This window comes from Pseudophryne corroboree, chromosome 7 (genome assembly GCF_028390025.1).
Source record: "Pseudophryne corroboree isolate aPseCor3 chromosome 7, aPseCor3.hap2, whole genome shotgun sequence".
Taxonomy (NCBI): Eukaryota; Metazoa; Chordata; class Amphibia; order Anura; family Myobatrachidae; genus Pseudophryne; species Pseudophryne corroboree.
In genome coordinates, this window is record NC_086450.1 from 55,606,792 (window position 1) to 55,612,791 (window position 6,000).

Consider the following 6,000-nt stretch of genomic DNA (forward strand, 5'->3'; position numbering starts at 1 on the left):
ATAGTCCGGATGACTCTTGACCATATCCCTTCGCCTTCCAGACCACCTTTTCCTGTGGGGAACACAAATTTTAATTTAAATACATTTCTGGGTGTTAAAAGGAAGGTTCAGGTATACTGTGCACCTCTATAGGAGAAGGCAAACAGATACTGGCTTTCAGGGTGAAGTGGGACAGAAAAGAAAACAGAACAGAGGTCAATTACAGTTAAGTGGGTAGAATGAGGAGGACAAAAAAACAGAAACAACAATAATAGCAACACTAACGTGGTATTGAGTAGTAAATTATCGTAAGAAGGATTGAATGATACATTTCTTCACATTTAATAGGGTATAAAATTAAACCACATTAAAACCATGCACAGTATAACAATTCATAACAAATAAAATAAAAAATATAAAATCAATATGATACAGGCAGTTACTTTTTTGACCCTCATTTTATATTTTTTATTTTATTTGTTATGAATTGTTATATATGGTTTTAATGTGGTTTAATTTTATACCCTATTAAATGTGAAGAATTTTATCACTCAATCCTTCTTACGATAATTTACTACTCAATACCACGTTAGCGCTGCTATTGTTGTTTCTGTTTTTTTGTAATCTATGGTTTGGGTGTGACTATCCCAAACGGTAAAGCAGCAGCATTAGAGCCACAGTACCGACCAGCGCCCGATCATCCATTTCTTGGTATCTTTTTTTCTTGCTAGAATGAGGAGAAATTTGCATTAGGATGACAGCTGGATTAGGCACTACAGGGAATTGGCTCTCAACTACTTTGTTTGCCCCTCTTAAATCCTGCACTATCCTGAAGCCCTTCGCCCCACTTTTCTTTACTGGAAAGATGGGACTATAGGCAGTACTGGAAGTTCTGATTAGAATTCCCTGTTGGAGCAGCTTTTCAATTACAGGATACCCCCATAATTCCACTTCTGGCTTCAGGGGGTACTGTGGTATTCTTGGAGCTGTCCTTTTGTCTCTTAATTGGATTACTATGGGTGCTACATTAGCCATTAACCCAGCGTCCTGTCCATCTTTGGTCCAAAGGGAGCCCGGTATTTGTGAGATCATTTCCTCTACCTGAGATGTGAATCGAGAAAGGGAGAGTGCAACATTAATCTTTGGGGAGTGTCCAACATGTCCTGTACTTCCTGAGCGAAGTTTCCATCAGGGGCACAATAAATCACACATCCCATTTTACAAAGCAAATCTCTTCCCAGTAAGTTAGTAGGGGCCGCTGCAGCCAGGAGAAAAGAGTGTTTGGTTGTCGAGGTCTAATAGTAACCTATGCTTGCTTAGTTAAAGGGTAATGTTGCACAGTTCCCATTACCCCCATTGCCGAAACAGTTTTCCCAGTCATTTCTTTGTACTTACCTATGTTCCTATCATGTTCTAGTGCAGATTCCCTGAGGGCATCTACAGTTATCCCACGCCAGTTTAGTAAGCATGTCAGCACTCTTACTTTTAAACTTTCCTTTAAGCCATCCATAAGCACAGAGACAGCCACCTCCCTATGGTGCGCATCGTCTTTGATATCAGTAATTCTTGTGTATTTAGACATTGCTAGCAAACTTCTAGCAAACTAATCTGCGGCCGCTTCATTGTCCTTTTGTTTTATGGAAAAAAAAAATTTGCTCCAGTCCACTACTACTGGAAAGTATATTCCTAATTGGGTAATTATATGGGTCACATTTAATTGGTTGTCGGCATCCGATAAGGTCTTATCTTCCTCCAATTGACAATCTTTGATAAATTTCAAGCTATCAATGTTAGGAGGCAAACAGGACCTTAATATTACCCGCCAGTCTTCATTCGTGGGTTCATGAGCATTGCCCAAGTCCCAGATGAATTTTTGACACCCGACTAAATCCTTTTTAGGATCTGGGAAATCAGTTAAAATTAGTGATGTGCACCGGAAATGCTTCGGGTTTTGTGTTTTGGTTTTGGATTCAGTTCCGCCGCCGCGTTTTGGATTCGGACACGTTTTGGCAAAACCTCCCTGAAAATTTTTTGTCGGATTCGGGTGTGTTTTGGATTCGGGTGTTTTTTTTTACAAAAAACCCTCAAAAACAGCTTAAATCATAGAATTTGGGGGTCATTTTGATCCCATAGTATTATTAACCTCAATAACCATAATTTCCACTCATTTTCAGTCTATTCTGAACACCTCACACCTCAAAATATTATTTTTAGTCCTAGAATTTGCACCGAGGTCGCTGGATGGCTAAGCTAAGCGACCAAAGCGGCCGACACAAACACCTGGCCCATCTAGGAGTGTCACTGCAGTGTCAGACAGGATGGCAGATTTAAAAAATAGTCCCCAAACAACACATGATGCAAAGAAAAAAAGAGGTGCACCAAGGTCGCTGGATGGCTAAGCTAAGCGACACAAGTGGCCGACACAAACACCTGGCCCATCTAGGAGTGGCACTGCAGTGTCAGACAGGATGGCAGATTTAAAAAATAGTCCCCAAACAGCACATGATGCAAAGAAAAAAAGAGGTGCAATGAGGTAGCTGTGTGACTAAGCTAAGCGACCCAAGTGGCCGACACAAACACCTGGCCCATCTAGGAGTGGCAATGCACTGTCCTACTTCTATATATATATACTGCGCACAACTGAAATGCACCACAGGTATGGATGAATAGTATACTTGACGACACAGAGGTAGCTAGAGCAGTGGCCTACTGTACCGTACTGCTATATATTATATACTGGTGGTCAGCAAACTGTGCAAAACTGAAATGCACCATAGGTATGGATGGATAGTATATTTGACGACACAGAGGTAGGTAGAGCAGTGGCCTTCTGTACCGTACTGCTATATATTATATACTGGTGGTCAGCAAACTGTGCAAAACTGAAATGCACCACAGGTATGGATGGATAGTATACTTGACGACACAGAGGTAGGTAGAGCAGTGGCCTACTGTACCATACTGCTATATATTATATACTGGTTGTCAGCAAAGTTATGCACTCTACTCCTACTATATATACTACAATGCAGCACAGATATGGAGCGTTTTTTCAGGCAGAAAACGTATAATACTGGTGGTCGCTGGTCAGCAAAACTCTGCACTGTACTCCTCCTATATAATACTGGTGGTCCCCAGTCCCCACAATAAAGCAGTGTGAGCACAGATATTTGCAGCACACTGAGCACAGATATGGAGCATTTTTCAGGCAGAGAACGTATAATACTGGTGGTCACTGGTCACTGGTCAGCAAAACTCTGCACTGTACTCCTCCTATATAATACTGGTGGTCCCCAGTCCCCACAATAAAGCAGTGTGAGCACAGATATTTGCAGCACACTGAGCACAGATATGGAGCGTTTTTCATGCAGAGAACGTATAATACTGGTGGTCACTGGTCAGCAAAACTCTGCACTGTACTTCTCCTATATAATACTGGTGGTCCCCAGTCCCCACAATAAAGCAGTGTGAGCACAGATATTTGCAGCACACTGAGCACAGATATGGAGCATTTTTCAGGCAGAGAACGTAGATATTTGCAGCACACTGAGCACAGATATTTGCAGCACACTGAGCACAGATATTTGCAGCCCCCTGAAGATAGAAACTGAGAGGACGCCAGCCACGCCCTCTCACGATCATTTCCAACGCACAAGTGAAAAATGTCGGCGACGCGCGGCTCCTTATATAGAATCCGAATCTCGCGAGTATCCGACAGCGGGATGATGACGTTCGGGCGCACTCGGTTTAACCGAGCAAGGCGGGAGGATCCGAGTTGCTCGGACCCGTGCAAAAAAAGGTGAAGTTCGGGCGGGTTCGGATTCCGACGAATCGAACCCGCTCATCACTACTTCTCATAATGTTCCTCATATGTCCACATCACAATAAGGTTTTTGCATAAACATATAAACATAATATAATGCTCATAAGGACAATCTTCATATTTCTACAGTACAAAAGAGAGTCAGCACAGCCAGGCCACAACCCACACTGCCAAGAGATGCAAATGCTGGCGATGCAGGTAAGAATTTAGTGTATACACATATTCTGAAAACACATATAAATGCAGAATTATAATGTTTATATTATCACATAGGTCAATCTTCATCGCACACCCCTCCACTTAGACGACCATCACAGGGCTCGGATAGTCTCCATAAGATGGGTACCAAGAGACGCCGGCTTGAGGCGGAATCTCCAGCCGCATCCTCACCACCACAACGGCGCATCTCTACTGTGTCGGCCCAGCCACCACAAGCCATTTTGGCAAGTCCACAAAGTGAGGAACCACAATCCCCTCAGCTGTCTGGTGAGTAAACATACCATTTTTTTTTTTTTTTAAACAGTGTTTGTGCACACCCCAAAAAAATTTTACGAAAAAACACTCATCCTTGTATTAATCCCTAACAGCAAACACATGGGGTTAATGTTAGTAAGATTGTTTTTTTTTTAAGATGTGATGTTGCCCATAGCAACCAATTTTATTTTTTATTTTTTTTGCTAGAAGCAGCTACATAAATGTTACGTTGAATCCGATTGTTTGTCATGGGCAACATCACCAGGTAGAAACATCGGACACCTTAATACATTTTCTACCATATTTTGAAATTCATTTATTTGCACTATGGGGGTGATTCCGAGTTGTTCGCTCGCAAGCTGCTTTTAGCAGCATTGCACACGCTAAGCCGCCGCCTACTGGGAGTGAATCTTAGCTTCTCAAAATTGCGAATGAAAGATTCGCAATATTGCGAAAAGACTTCTCTGTGCAGTTTCTGAGTAGCTCGAGACTTACTCTTCCAGTGCGATCAGTTCAGTGCTTGTCGTTCCTGGTTTGACGTCACAAACACACCCAGCATTCGCCCAGACACTCCTCCGTTTCTCCAGCCACTCCCGCGTTTTTCCCAGAAACGGTAGCGTTTTTTCACTCACTCCCATAAAACGGCCAGTTTCCGCCCAGAAACACCCACTTCCTGTCAATCACACTCCGATCTCCAGTACCAAGCAAAAACCTTGTAATGCGTGAGTAAAATACCAATCTTCATAGCAAATTTACTTGGCGCAGTCGCAGTGCGAACATTGCGCATGTGCAATTAGCGGAAAATCGCTTAGATGTGAAGAAAAATACCGAGCGAACAACTCGGAATGACCACCCATATTTCATCAAGTTTTGGCCACACCACTGACTGCCTTGAACAATGTATGAGTGTATTGCTCAACACATTTAATGTATTGTGTTTGTTTTACAAAAGTAAGCTTCATACACAATATGTAAATGGTGAAATTTTAATATATTATAGTTCTACGTGTAAGCACATTAATTATGGCTCAGAGTCCAACAATTCCCTGAAACATTTTTGAACGGAGTAGGGAACATTAGAAGCCACATATTTCTAAAATAACGTGACATCAATTTTTAAGTTTACCCCACACTCTATTTATAATTTACAACATGAATATTAATAAGTACTGCATGTTGACGTAAATCTCAAACCAAACAAATGCAAAATATTAACTAAATAGTGACTGTCTTCAAACCCATACAGAACCACCCATCATGCCCGAGGATACCCAGCAGGAAACTGACTTTCAGGAGTCGTACACACTACACCTGCAAGCGATTGACCCAAACCAGCAAAGCACGCCGCAGGACATAACCCAGTCACCCCAAACATCCCACAGCCCCCAATTGAGCCCAACACCACCCCAGCCACAAATGGGCCCAGAGTTTTGGTCCAGTTGGGCCACACAACAGGCACAACACTATGCCTGTCTGAACACCCACAGCCAATACCTTGCCAGTCTGCCCCATCATCTGCCTAGACTCAGTCGGAACTCAGGCAGACTGATTGTTCAACTTGGCAGAGTAGCAAATTCTATGGAGCAGATGAGGGCAGACAACAGCCAAATGCATGCAAATTTACAAAGATTAATAGATGACCAACAGCGGCATCAACAAGCCCTCATACAAATTATACAACATCACCAAATAAACAAAAGCCTCTCCCGAATCATTGCCAACAA